Source organism: Symsagittifera roscoffensis, chromosome 9 (assembly GCF_963678635.1).
Source record: "Symsagittifera roscoffensis chromosome 9, txSymRosc1.1, whole genome shotgun sequence".
Classification (NCBI taxonomy): domain Eukaryota; kingdom Metazoa; phylum Xenacoelomorpha; order Acoela; family Convolutidae; genus Symsagittifera; species Symsagittifera roscoffensis.
The window spans coordinates 29,640,366-29,655,682 of record NC_087070.1 but is presented as its reverse complement, the minus strand read 5'-3'; the positions used below and the strand labels follow the sequence as shown (position 1 = coordinate 29,655,682).

The 15,317-nt window shown below is 36.6% G+C and overlaps 1 protein-coding gene across 1 annotated transcript in view; it reads right to left on the bottom strand.

The window, feature by feature from the left end:
- LOC134854899 (BLOC-1-related complex subunit 5-like) overlaps positions 1 to 15,146 on the bottom strand; it is a 113,461-nt gene extending 98,315 nt beyond the window's left edge. Inside the window, exon 1 of the mRNA XM_063871262.1 lies at positions 15,132 to 15,146. The gene's annotated coding sequence lies outside the window, so the exon portion shown is untranslated. The remainder of the gene's footprint in view (positions 1 to 15,131) is intronic.
- Positions 15,147 to 15,317: the final 171 nt, after the last annotated feature.

The following is a 15,317-nucleotide window of genomic DNA, read 5'->3' as shown; positions in this document are numbered from 1 at the left end:
CAACTTATATTAGCGAAAACATGAAGAGGAAAACAGCGAAACACGGGACAACCGGAAAATCTTTGTTTCTCCCAAAACCACTTGGCATTTACCCATAAAAACCGAATCTAACCTTAAAAATTTGATAAAGCAAACCTAACTTCTGTAAACTGCAAAGATTACTTCAAGGTGTATGAGATAGAGAAGTAATTGAAAGATTCAAATTTGAATTTATTTACTCCACTGTCAGCAGTTGCACGAACGACACTCATTGTGATACCTACATCGTACTACATGTATATATAATATATAAATACATAAATAATCATGTAAATATATATATATATATATATATATATATATATATATATATATATACTTCAAGGTGTATGAAGTATGAGGTATACTCACAGTGATGCCTACGTCGTACTTCATGTATATATATATATATATATATATATATATATATATGTAAATATATTTATATATTTATACATATTCACACAAATATAAGTGTATAGTCTACTACAATTAAAATTTCGTCGAAAGTTATTTCGACAATTTTTGTGCAGAGTATGCAATCTGTATTGCCGCGGAGATTCTTTGATTTCAAAAAAACCTAGTTTTTTCAGTACATTTGCTTAAGTTCTGCTGAGGCCTTAATTGTGCCTTGAATCTCAATAACTAGCGGTTCAAAAGATATCCATCATCTACTAGATCCTTTTATTTAAAATTTTTCACTCTTCTGCTTCAACGGCAGCCGTACCCAGCTAATGTTACATCCCACAAAAAATGCTTGCCGGCAGTCCATGGAATAAGCGTCAACAATCTGGTGGATTCTAATCGACCCTGTCGTTGCTCTACTATAGTAGCAAGGGTAGTAGAAGATAAACACTGCTTAATGATGTCATTCAGGTTTGAAAGCCAATAGAATTTCCCTGCTTTATTTAGGTTAGAAATTCAGTACCAATCATCTTTCGTAACATTTTTCCTGCATGCAGGCTTATTTGATGTCCTATCGAGATTCTGAGTTGTTGGTGAAAGTGTTTTAACCATTGCTTTGATATTCTTTTAAGGACCCATTTCAATTTTTTCAAGTTCATTTCATCGCTTAATCGCGTCATCATAGGTTCCATTCATATGCTCCGCAGCAAAAACTCGCTTAAGACATTTTTTCTACTTCTGAGGCTAAGACAGCGGCTAAATCTAATAGACGAGCCGAAGAAACACCCAAGTCAATTCTGGCTGCCGGGAAAACTTTTTGTAAAAGTGGTTATTATTCATTTTCACACTAGTGAGCTTGCACAACGAGTTTCTTAGTATTTTGTTGTTGCGTTCCAAAAAATCAACTGCAAAAAACAAGGGCCCGTACGCAAAACATATTGGATCTTTGGCATGCTATAACGCTTTTCCGGAAGGTAGAAATTGTAATGAGAATCTAATTGTCAACGAGCTCCGATCTTTTTCAAGCTCCTTAATTTTTCCGTCGAGCAATAATTTTTGACAAAGTTAGCCGATTGGAGATCGTAGTATAAGAAATTCTTCTTTTGATGTTTTTTGGGGCATGGTTTTTGAAATTGTGTAGTTTTGAATTGTACAGTGTACTCGTGTTGGGCCCAGTCGTGCAAGGGATGACGTTCAACCATTGGGAACCAATTCTGTCTCCGAACACGTTGAATCTCGGGAGAAGGTGTTTCGGATAAAATGATTAATTTTTTCTGCAATGTAGAAATGTTTCTTAATGGCTGGTTATTCTGACATTTTTCTTGTTATCTCTTGAAGACCCCAAAAGAAATGGTCGTAAACTAACAAAAGCTATGATCTCTATAAAAAACAAGAAGCCAAAAGCCAATATTGTTCTACTGCCCAAAACTCCTTCCTCAAGGGTCAAGACCGCACCCAAACCGATCTGGAGCAGAAAAAAAGCTAATCAGCAGCAAGCTCGACGAGAGAAGTTTAAAGGGAGGAGAAAAATTGATGCTTTAACTGACAAGATTGCACCTTCTACTTCTAACTATGAAAAAAGGGTATCTAAATATCCAAAAAAGCTGATGTAAATGCCCCAAACCCGGAAAACTTGATAATTTTTCGTGACTAATTTCGCAATCAACTTATGATTTGAGTTTTTTTCCAAATGATTTGAGACCCGGTCCAGAATAGATGATTCTCCATGTTTTTACAGACCTTATTAGTAAATCAAACAATAATTGGTGGCTCATTTTTGTGAAAACGCTTAGTAAGCTCCTAACCTTTATAGGTGAAGGCAAGATACCCAAACAGCTAAGACCTTTCTTTTGGAACAAAACTTATCGCCCTCATAAAATAGTTGAACGTTTGCGACCGACTGCCATCAGCAACACGCTCAGACCCAATGCGACTAAATGTGCAGGAAGCAAGGCTTTTGCAGAGCCACGTTTTTCCGGGAGTTTTTAGGTCAGATGAGGTATCAAATGAGGAGTTAAAATAATGCACACTCTTTCACAAAGTTAATAGAGCGTGATCAGAACCAGAAACGCTCAATTTTACATAAATTAGATTTTAATATTGCACTTAATTCGCCTTGTTGAGAAATTATGCTGCATCACGTGTTTTCGAACCGCACGGAGTTGTACAAGTATACTCATTGCGCCTACAGTAAACCGAGTTATCTTTATTCATGGAAAACTGATCAAAATGTTTGAGGACGGAACACCACAAGGTAGCTGCGGAAAAGGAAATTCAAACTAATTGAGCACAACCAAATCTTGAAAACGAAACTTCTCAATTTTCTTAAAGTAAAATCTACTGGTATGAAAACAGTCGCGCTTACCAGGATAAATTCGTATTGCAATGGTTGAATGTCATAGCGTGTAAAAATCTAGGATTCAAATTGTCAAATCCGCAGCTTAAAATTGAATTGAATTCCGTATAGGTTGATCGCCAACCATCTGACTCTCTTCACTTCCATCCCAACTATTTTTTTAGACTTTCATATCTAGAAAACTCTTTTGATTTTGACTGGATAATATGATGAAGGTACTTCTGACTGTAGCCTCAGTTTACTTTTTTTATAAAACAATAACCTTTCAATTACGATACGAACGTTTGCGCAATAATTAGCATCCTCAGGTATGTACAACTAAAGTTCAAGTTATTTAAAGTTGAAAATATTTTCACAATCAAAACGGTTAATTTTAAATTTTTTGAGTTTCTAAAAGAAATACAAAAGTATTGAGACGATTTTTTGGGAGTTTGTTTTCCGGAGATTTTTAGTTCTCCAACATGTGTATACAATCAGTTGTAATCTGTTGTATACATTTTACATAAGGCGATCTCAACTGCTTCTGATACGAGAACGTTTGTGTACAAGCTCTGAATCTCTAGAGAAAAACTTTGTTCATTTGCGTCAAGTAATTTTTTTCGTGCATCTAACGTAAGTGTTTCATTGTTTGCGCCAGGAACTTTTTGCAAAAGGGGATCAAAAATTTGTTCAACTTATGAAAACTACTGCCAGGAATTGACAGAACCGCACGGAGTAGTTTTTGATTCTTTGGTACTTAACTCAAACCGTATAAAATATCGTGCTGTGCTCCGATAGCCCCGAGTTTTGAATCATTTTTATAACCTATGAGCTCTTGTTTTTTTTTATTTCGAGTAGTTTCGAGTAATTTACTTTTTTTTCTAATTCCAAGATCAAACTATCAGCCATATAAACATTTGAATTTCATGATAATTAAAAATATATGAGATATACCAAACAGAGCCGAAGGTAATAATCACGGATGATTGCCAGTTCGTTAAAATATCAAAATCTTGATATAAACAATGATGCAGCTCAGTCGTGACATACATATAATTTATTACAAATTGTTTTTCTTCGAAAATTGTTTTTTCAATTTTTGTGCAGGGTATGTAAGCGGCATTTGCAAGCGGCATTTGATTCAAAGAGCCCTAGTTTTCTGAGTACATATGCTTAAGGTCTGAAAAAGATACAAATACTTCAGTTCTGCCTAAGCGGTTGAAAAAGACATCCATCATCTACTAGGTCATTATAATTATCATTTTTTCATTCTTCTGCTTCAACGGTAGCCCACAAAAACTGCTTACCGGCATTCCAGGCATTATGTGTCAAACTATCTGGTTGCTTCTGATCGGACCTGTCGTCGCTCTACTGTAGAAGGAATGTTAGTAGAAGATAAACTCTGCTTTATAAAGTCATTTAAATTGAAAACCAATAGATTTTCCCTGCAATTCTTTCAATTTCAAACCATCGCCTAATCGCGACATCATAGGTTCCATCCATATGCTCAGAAGCAAAACTTCGTGTAAGACCTTTTTTTTGCGTACGATATGGTTTTAACTTTTAATTTTATGTAAATTAGATTTTTTCGAATCACGTAATTTCGAAACGCCCTTTTGATTTTGACTGGATAATATGATGAAGGTACTTCTGACTGTAGCCTCAGCTTACTTTTATTATAATACAATAACCTTTTATTTACGATACGAACGTTTGCGCAATAATTAGCATCCTCAGGTATGTACAACTAAAAGTCAAGTTATTTATTTAGAGGTCGCCAATCATCAGTTCTCTTCCCAAGTATGCGTGACCATCGCTAAGGTAGATGTGGCACAGCAATTTGAGCCATCGCTTAGCAGGTTATCAGAACTACGGAAAACTACGTTCGTAGGTAACCGATTAGCCCCTCTCGCCAGGTGTTTTTGCCTTAACTTGTCTCTTTCGCACCTTGTTTATGTTTTCTTCTACCTCTTGTCAGCAACTGTGACAATTTGCCTCTGTTTCCCAGATGAGATGACTTTTTTTGTATCTTGAATTACAACGCAGCCTGTCTCGAGAAATTTCTGGAAGATGTTTTTGAGTGTTTTCTCTCTGACAGTTGACAATTGCTTCGTGTCGGTGTTGATTTTGCTTATAGTTGCTGTATATTTCATTTCGTCCATTTCGCAAGCACGGTGATTCGATCGTTGCTTCCTTATGCTGTTTTTGATATTTTCGTGCCAAATTACAAAATAATTCCTATGATAAAAAGTTCTGCTCAACTCTATCAAAGATCGGACTTTGTTTTGCTGGTTTTGGTGTAGGGATAAGGTTTTTGTCCAGGTATCGCAGTAAGGTTCGATAAAATTTCCTTTGTAAATTCATAGGTAATTCAAAAAAAGTAAATTATATTGAGGGCCCTTCCGTTTAGTAACGGTAGTGCACAAGCTGGATAGGATCATACCAGCTTTATATAAATACTTCATTTAACAATATTTATCAAGTCAGCCTTTAATGCGTTTTCATCAAAGGTACATACTTCAACCGTCCCTCCTCTATAATAGCACTTATGGAATTTTCTTAGAAATGCGTCTAACGCAATGATTTGCATCCCCGTATACAAAGGATAGCGCTCCTGACCAGCGCGAAGCTTATCTTAGTTCTTATAAAAACTATTGTTTCTGAGTAGCTTTCATGCCTTTTCTCACTTATCGTTTTGGGAAATATTTCATTCTCCAGCGTATGTCCGAAATGTGTTCCCAATTTTCTCACCTGTTTGAAATTTTTTCTAAGGTTTAATCAATATATTTTACTCATTTTGTATGGTTTGATTGGAAAGAAATCGAATCAAGCGGACATGCCTAATGTCAGACTAATCTTTCATGTAATTAGATTTATAAAAAAAACTTTTTTTTTGCGAATGGTCGGTCGAAAAAAAAAACATTCAAACTATTCAGTGTTCAAGCTCAGGCCGTAAGTTTGTTCCGCTTCCAGAATATTTCAAGGGCGGGAGTAGTACTTTATAGTCGTCGGCTAAATTTCCATCATCTAAATACCAGAGAATAATTTTCTACTCCATCTTCTGACATTATGATAGAGCTTCCGTAATAAAGGCAACTAGGTTTGCTGTACGCGCAATAGGAGTAATTGCTTTTGAATAATTCTGGTATAATGTTATTGTACAATTGTGAACTTCGGACATGGTTTCCTTTGGCTGTTGCTGGCGACTGTCTTCTTACAGCCTCGCGTGTTTCCTAGGGAGAAAGTCTTTTGGATAAAATGATTGATGTTTTCTACAATGTAGAAAGGTTTCTTAATGGCTGGTTATTCTGACATCTTTCTTGTTATCTCTTGAAGAACCCAATAGAATTGGTCCTAAACAAACGACAACTATGAGCTCTATAAAAAACAAGAAACTAAAAGCCATTATTGTTTCACTGCCTAAACCCTTCTTCAAGGGTAAAGACCGCCCGCAAACCAATCTGGAGCAGAGATTAAAGCTGATAAGCACCATGCTCGACGAGGGAAGTAAAGAAGAAAAAAAAACTGGATGCCTCAAATGACAAGATTGTATCTTTTCCTACTTCTAACTATGAAAAATTGGTATCTTAACATCCAAAAAAGCAGATATAAAAGCCCCAAACCAAAAAAACCTGACAGCTTTTTTGTGACTGAGTTCTAGGTGTACTTATCAATTATGTTTTTTTTTTCTAAATGATACGAGATCTGGTCCGGAGTAGATTGTTCTCCATGTTTTTAAAAACTTTATTAGTAAATCAAACAGCAATTGGGGGCTCGGTTTTGTGAAAACGTTTAGTAAGCTCCTAAACTTTATAGGTGAAGGCAAGGTACCCGAACAGCAAAGAACTTTCTTTTGGAGCAAAGCTTATCGCCCTCATATAAATAGCTGAAAATTTGCGACCAGTTGCCATGTGACTAAATGTGCAGGAAGCCGGGCTCTTGCAGAGCAACTTTTTTTGAAAGTTTTCAAGTAGGATGTGGTTTTAACGTTTAATTTTATGTAAATTAGATTTTTTCGAATCACATGTTTTCGAAACGCCCTTTTGTTTTTGACTAGATAATATGATGAAGGTACTTCTGACTGTAGCCTCAGTTTACTTTTATTATAATACAATAACCTTTTATTTACGATACGAACGTTTGCGCAATAATTAGCATCCTCAGGTATGTACAACTAAAATTCAAGTTATTTAAAGTTAAAAAAGTTTTCACAATCAAAACGGTTACTTTTAAAATTTTTGAGTTTCTAAAAAAAAATACAAAAGTAAGGAGACGATTTTTTGCGAGCTTATTTTCCGGAGATTTTTAGTTCCCCAACATGTGTATACAATCAGTTGTTATCTGTTGTATACCTTTTACGTAAGGCGGTCTCAACTGCTCTGCTTCTGATACGAGAACGTTTGTGTACAAGCTCTGAATCTCTAGAGAAAAACTTTGTTCATTTGCGTCAAGTAATTTTTTTCGTGCATCTAACGTAAGTGTTTCAATGTTTGCGCCAGGAGCTTTTTGCAAAAGGGGATCAAAAATTTGTTCAACTTATGAAAACTACTGCCAGGAGTTGACAGAACCGCACGGAGTAGTTTTTGATTCTTTGGTACTTAACTCAAACCGTATAAAATAATGTGCTGTGCTCCGATAGCTCCGAGTTTTGAATCATTTTTATCACCTAAGAGTTCTTGTTTTTTTTTCGAGTAGTTTCGAGTAATTGATTTTTTTTCTAATTTCAAGATCAAACCATCAGCCATATAAACATTTGAATTTCATGATAATTAAAAATATATGGGATATACCAAACAGGGCTGAAGGTAATAATCACGGATGATTGCCAATTCGTTAAAATATCAAAATCTTGATGTAAACAATGATGCAGCTCAGTCGTGACATACATATAATTTGTTACAAATTGTTGTTTCGTCGAAAATTGTTTTTTCCATTTTTGTGCAGAGTATGCAAGCGGCATTTGCAAGCTGCATTTGATTCAAAGAGCCCTAGTTTTTTGAGTACATATGCTTAAGGTCTGAAAAAGATACAAATGCTTCAGTTCTGCTTAGGCGGTTGAAAAAGACATCCATCATCTACTAGGTCATTATATTTATCGTTTTTTCATTCTTCTGCTTCAACGGTAGCCGTACCAGCTACCGTTACATCCCACAAAAACTGCTTACCGACATTCCAGGGAACATGTGTCAAACGATCTGGTTGCTTCTGATCGGCCCTGTCGTGGCTCTACTGTAGAAGGAATGTTAGTAGAAGATAAACTCTGCTATATAAAGTCATTCAATTTCAAACAATCGCTTAATCGCGTTATCATAGGTTCCATACATATGCTCCGAAGCAAAACTTCGCGTAAGACCTTTTTTCTATTGCTGAGGCTAAGATAGCGGCTAAAGCTAGTAGACGAGCGGAAAAAACTCCCATGCCACCTTTGACTGCCGGGAAAACTGCTTATAAAACTGGTTATCCTTCATTTTCACACTAGTGAGCTTGCACAACAAGTTTCTTAGTAGTTTTGTAGCGTTCCAAAAATCATTCGCAAACAAAACCAGGGCTCGTACGCAAAATATATTGGAGTTTTGGCAAGCTAAAGAAATTTTTCGGGAGGTAGAAACCACATGGATGTCTAATTGTCAACTACCTCCGAGACTTTTTCGAGCTCCTTAGTTTTTCCGTCGAGCAATACTTTTTGACAAAGTTCGCCGATTGAAGATACTAGTTTAAGAAATTCTTCTATTGATTTTTTTTGGGGCATGGTTTTTGAAATTGTGTAGTGTTGAAATGTACTGTGTACTCGTGTTGGGGCCCGTGATGACGTTCAACCACTGGGTACCAAATCTATCTCCGAACGCGTTGGTTCCTTTCTCATCCGTCAGTTGGAGCCTTAAAAACATATATGCAAATAGCTTTCATCAATTGGCTCTGCCCAATAATTTTGGTGCTCCCTAATTGTTTTGATAAATATATTTTTAAGATGTGATATGTTTGATGTTTGTACCTAACTGTCGAGCGCCCTCTAAGTATTTTTAGAGACAGGTCTGTCAACTAGCTCTCTGGTCTGGAGGAAGGATTTCCTGGCCTGAGGAGTCTGGTGGTGCGCCATTGGGCCTTTTGAGCTTCGGTCAGCGGATTTTATCAGCAAAATTTAATGATTTATTTTCTTACGTTTAATTTTGTAGCAACTTTTCCTTCATCGATAAAATTTCTTCCCTGTTATTATTGCTTAGCTCAGTCTCCGTGTGTCCAGTCAAAATATCTTTTTTAGCCTTACGCCGACTCAAAGAAGATCCAATGGTTTTAATGTCCTATATGTGTTAGTGTTATATATGTCATGATTGCTTCAATTTTTAATGACTTAGTGCTAGATAATTATATAAAAACAGCCTTTTCTAATGTTCGAGTGCTCAAGAGAGCACCTAAGCACTCGCGTGTTTCCTAGGGAGAAAGTTTTTTGGATAAAATGTAGAAAGATTTCTTAATGGCTGGTTATTCTGACATCTTTCTTGTTATCTCTTGAAGAACCCAATAGAATTGGTCCTAAACAAACGACAACTATGAGCTCTACAACAATCAAGAAACTACAAGCCAATATTGTTTCACTGCCTAAACCCTTCTTCAAGGGTAGAGACCGCCCGCAAACCAATCTGGAGCAGAGATTAAAGCTGATAAGCACCAAGCTCGACGAGGGAAGTAAAGGAGGAAAAAAAACTGGATGCCTCAAATGACAAGATTGTATCTTTTCCTACTTCTAACTATGAAAAATTGGTATCTTAACATCCAAAAAAACTGATATAAAAGCTCCAAACCAGGAAAACCTGATAGATTTTTCGTGACTGAGCTCTAGGTGTACTTATCATTTATGTTTTTTTTTCCAAATGATACGAGAGCCGGTCCGGAATAGATTGTCTACGAGTTTTTAAAAACTTTATTAGTAACTCAAACAGCAATTGGGGGCTCGGTTTTGTGAAAACGTTTAGTAAGCTCCTAAACTTTATAGGTGAAGGCAAGGTACCCGAACAGCAAAGACCTTTCTTTTGGAGCAAAGCTTATCGACCTCATATAAATAGCTGAAGGTTTGCGACCAGTTGCCATGGGGCTAAATGAGCAGGAAGCAAGGCTTTTGTAGAGCGACATTTTTTCGGGGGGTTTTTAGGTGAGATTTGGTATTCAATGAATGGTTGAAATTGCTGCATACTCTTTCAGAAATGCTCAAATTTACATAAATTAGATTTTAATATTGCACTTAATTTGCGCAATAGAGAAATTATGCTGCATCACGTGATTTCGAACTGCCCGGAGTTGTACAAACATACTTATTGCGCCTACAATAAACCGAGTTACTTTTATTTATGGAAAATTGATCTTTATGTTGGAGGATGGAAAACCACAAGATAATGAACCTTAAAACAATTGAACGGAGCCAATTTTTAAAAAAGAAAGTTCTCAAAATTTTTGAAACTAGAACCTCTTGATTCAAAAACAGTCAACGGTTACCAGGATAAATTTGTATTGCATTGGTTGAATGTGATAGCGTGTAAAAATCTAGGATTCAAATCGTCAAAACGGCAGCTGAAAATTGAATTGAATTCCTTATAAGTTGATCGCCAACCATCTGACTCTCTTTACTTCCATCCCATCTATTTTTTACACTTTCATATCTAGAAAATTCTTTTGATTTTGACTGGATAATATGATGAAGGTACTTCTGACTGTAGCCTCAGGTTACTTTTATTATAAAACAATAACCTTCTGTTTACGATACGAACGTTTGCGCAATAATTAGCATCCTCAGGTATGTACAACTAAAAGTCAAGTTATTTATTTAGAGGTCGCCAATCATCAGTTCTCTTCCCAAGTATGCGTGACCATCGCTAAGGTAGATGTGGCACAGCAATTTGAGCCATCGCTTAGAAGGTTATCAGAACTACGGAAAACTACGTCCGTAGGTAACCGATTAGCCCCTCTCGCCAGGTGTTTTTGCCTTAACTTGTCTCTTTCGCACCTTGTTTATGTTTTCTTCTACCTCTTGTCAGCAACTGTGACAATTTGCCTCTGTTTCCCAGATGAGATGACTTTTTTTGTATCTTGAATTACAACGCAGCCTGTCTCGAGAAATTTCTGGAAGATGTTTTTGAGTGTTTTCTCTCTGACAGTTGACAATTGCTTCGTGTCGGTGTTGATTTTGCTTATAGTTGCTGTATATTTCATTTCGTCCATTTCGCAAGCACGGTGATTCGATCGTTGCTTCCTTATGCTGTTTTTGATATTTTCGTGCCAAATTACAAAATAATTCCTATGATAAAAAGTTCTGCTCAACTCTATCAAAGGTCGGACTTTATTTTGCTGGTTTTGGTGTAGGGATAAGGTTTTTGTCCAGGTATCGCAGTAAGGTTCGATAAAATTTCCTTTGTAAATTCATAGGTAATTCAAAAAAAGTAAATTATATCGAGGGCCCTTCCGTTTAGTAACGGTAGTGCACAAGCTGGATAGGATCATACCAGCTTTATATAAATACATCATTTAACAATTTTTATCAAGTCAGCCTTTAATGCGTTTTCATCAAAGGTACATACTTCAACCGTCCCTCCTCTATAATAGCACTTATGGAATTTTCTTAGAAATGCGTCTAACGCAATGATCTGCATCCCCGTATATTATTATTATTATTATTATTATGGATTCAGCTATTAGAGCTTGGGTGTTTCCACCCTTAAGTTTCAGCGTCATGCAAGTTTCCATGTCGAAATATCGTTGTATCTATAGTTTGTCATGAAGTAATTCCAGAAGTGCTTCAGTAGTCGTGGTTTGAGTCCCTGATGGTTGGAGTAGTCGATTGAATTTGGTAAGATGTTCACAAGTTTGCAGGTTCTGAGCCAAAACTCCTGTTGGTAGATAGATTTCTTTATTTTCGGCAGTTCGAAAAAAGGTTTCTCTGATAACCGGGTGGCTCTGTCGAATTCCTTTAAACAAAAATACTCTGTGGCATCAGTTTTATAGTAACCATTCAACATCTTGGACATAAATAGTAGATCCAATAATTGCATATACAAGGTCAGCGGTAAAATGTTGCATTGCATCAGATTTGTTACGTAGTCGTTCCGGCCATTTACCCATGTCAGTGCTTTCTCTTGCACTTTTTCGATCAATCTAAGCATTTTAATGCTTGCTGCCCAGCAACTTGACCCATATAACAGCACTTGTAAAATCATCGATTTAAATATATTAAGTTTCACTCGCATTGGTAGTCCCTTTGGAGTGTTTCGTTTCAGCATATAAAAGGTCTTAAGGGCTTTGGATATATTATTGCTTATAGTTTCATTCCATTTCATAATCCGCGAGACTAATAACCCAAGATCTTTCTGTACTTCAACTTCCGGTATTGCAATATTATTGAAAGTCATTTGGTTGCATTCACCTGTAAAGCTCATGTAAGAGCATTTACCAACATGCAGCGTTTGTTTGTGAGATGAGCTCCATTTGAACACTCTGTCTAGATCAGTTTGAAAAATGTTGCTCTGTTGATTGATGTTAATGAATTTGACATCATCGGCGCATATGAGAGGTGTAGAGAATTTACATTGCGATGGTATGTCATTTATGTAGATAAGAAATAAGATGCTTGCTAATATTGACCCTTGTGGGACACCACTGTTTAATAATCTTTCTGTGGATAATTGATTTTCTACCCTTATTTTGTGGTATCGTTTGGTAAGATACGAGCGGAGTAGTTTGAGCAATTTCCCACTTATACCGATATCTTGAATTTTGCGCAGCAATAATTGATGGTCTACTCTGTCAAATGCCTTTTCGTAATCTGTGTACACAACTTCTACAGATTTTCCATCATTGATTGCTTTATAGACCTTGTTCAGATAAACAATCATTTGAACTAAACATGATCGTCCTTTGCGGAAACCGTATTGCTGATTGGAGATGAGCGGCTCGAAAAATTCGTAGATGTCGAGGAACATACATCGCTCAAGAATTTTAGATACGATTGCAAGTAACGAAACCGGTCTGTAGTTTTCCACCATATATTTACACGATTTCTTATGAGTCGGGTTAACGATCGCGCATTTCCAATAGCTGGGGAAAATGCAGGTTTGTTTGATCTTATAGAAAATAACATTTAGCGATGTTTTTTGAGCAGTTCTTATAAAGAATTGCGGGTACTTTATCTGGGCCACTTGCTTTTGTACAGTCCAGAGTTCTGCAGATGTTCTGTATGCGTTGCTCCGAGATATCAAAATCATCTAATTTCGTGGTTGATAAGTTGAGGCTCACCAAGACTTGGAGGATCGGAGGGTTTTGAGAAATTATCGTCAAAGAAATCGGCAAAAAGTTCCACTTTTTCGGCATTTGATTGAGCTTCTTTGCTACCATAAATAAGTTTTGATGGTATTCTGGACGACTTAAATGTACGGTAAAATTTGAAAAGCTTATCAGTTGATCTAGAATCAGATAGCTCTGATTCAAAGTTAATTTGGTCTTGTTCAACGGCAAAATCGCATTCTTTTTGTAGAGATAAAACACGGTTGTGCAGAGCTGGGTACATTTTCTTAGCGGTGTTCAATTTCATGATGATATTGGATGTGGATTGGGTAATCCATGGCGCGAGTCTGGCTCGATGCCTTGTTCGAGTAGGGACATGGCGTTCGATTTTGATGTTCAACCATTTATACCAGTCCGACAATAACACATCAGGGTTAGACCAACAGAAGCTTTGAAAAGGGTTGTCTATTATATCCGCATTTAAGGCTTTAAAATCGGCTTTACAGTAGCTGAACATTTTCGACTCATTGTGGTATGATCGGAAAACATTGTTTACTTTTCGAATTTCAAACTTTGCTGTAATTGGAAAATGGTTTGACATGCTTGAAATGGATAAGGGTTTGACTTTCGTTGAGACGAGATTCAGTTCACCTTTTGAGAATAAGAGATCTAAAGTACCCGTAGCAGCTGTTGGGAAATCTATATGTTGTTCTAGTTCAAGGTGATCAACTACATCAAGGAAACTCTGAGATTCGCAATTTTCGCTACTTCTGATGTTCCAGTCGATATCCAAGTTGAAATCGCCGTAGATTATTGTTGCATCAACCTGTGACATCAATGTTTCAATTTCTTTAAAAATTAATTTGATCATTTCATCGTTAAGGTGATAGTGGCTGGTTTGCGGTGGATTGTAGAAGCTAACAATTAATATTTTTCTGTTCTGAAAATTTACTATGCACCCTACAGCAGCACCTTGGCTTTCTTCAGGTAGTGATATTTTTTGACAATGAAATGAGTGCATAATTCCAATCATAACGCCTCCGTGCTTTGTCTGACCTTTAGGAGCTTTTCTATCAGATCTAAATAGTTGATAAGACGGCAGAAAAATTTCGCTATCTTCCTGTTCATCAATAAGCCAAGTTTCTGATATTAGAATAATTTTGTAGTTCTGCGAGTCAAGAAATGATGAAAGCTCCACTCTACGCTGAAGAAGGTATATACTTCTGATATTGAAACATAATACATCTAAATCTTCCGTAGTACTTGATAGTCAATCAATTTTGGTTTCGTGTCCATTGACATATAATTTCAGTCCTATTATGCGTATATCTTTTGTGGTTGTTCCGTCGTTAATCAATTCTCTTCTTTTCATCAATAATTTATTTTCTATTTCTTGTTCCTCTTTATTCAAACTTTTAGATATAAACACTTTTGTTGCTCCCTCGAAGGTTTTCAGCTGCTTTGCTTTCGCTAGAAGTTTTCTCGCAGTCCAGGTATTGTTCAGTCGCAGTAAAATAGTACGAGGGCGTTTTTTGTCTTTGTCAAATTTTCCCAGACGTTTTAAGTCGGCGATACAGTTTGTTTCTTCCCCTAGGTGGTTAAGCACTTTTTCAATTTCATATGAATCATGAGACAAAATTTCGTCTTGAGTTGCAATTATATCTTTGCCATTTGCGTCTTTCTTCCGTGTATATTCCTTTATTCCATTTACTCTAATTTCTAAATTATTTTCGTTGGGTGCTGGCGGGGTTGGGTTGGAAGTTATTAGTGACGTAGAATTATACTTAGCTTTATTGAGATCCTCCTTCAGTTCTGATATGGTTGCCTTAATGATTCCAACGGCCTCATCCATGGACTCGTTTCTGGCCATCAGTTGTTTTACGGGGTTAAGACAATGGTCACAAAACCATTTGATTCCTTTCACAACATCGAATAGGTTGAGGGCCTCCAGCGGGACATCAGTACATTTTTGGTGTAGCCAATTGTCGCATTTGTCGCATTGGATTGCTTGTTCCTCTTTGTCCTTGATTTTTCTGCTGCAGGACCCGCACATTGAATTACTTGCACTTGCAAGACGCTTGTTGCGTGCCATATCAAATTTGAAACTATTTAATAAGTTTATCACAACAATTAGGCTAAGGATAGCGCTCCTGAGCAGCGCGAAGCTTATCTTAGTTCTTATATAAACTATTGTTTCTGAGTAGCTTTCATGCCTTTTCTCACGTATCGTTTTGGGAAATATTTCGTTCTCCAGCGTATGTCCGAAATGTGTTCCCGATTTTCTCACCTGTTT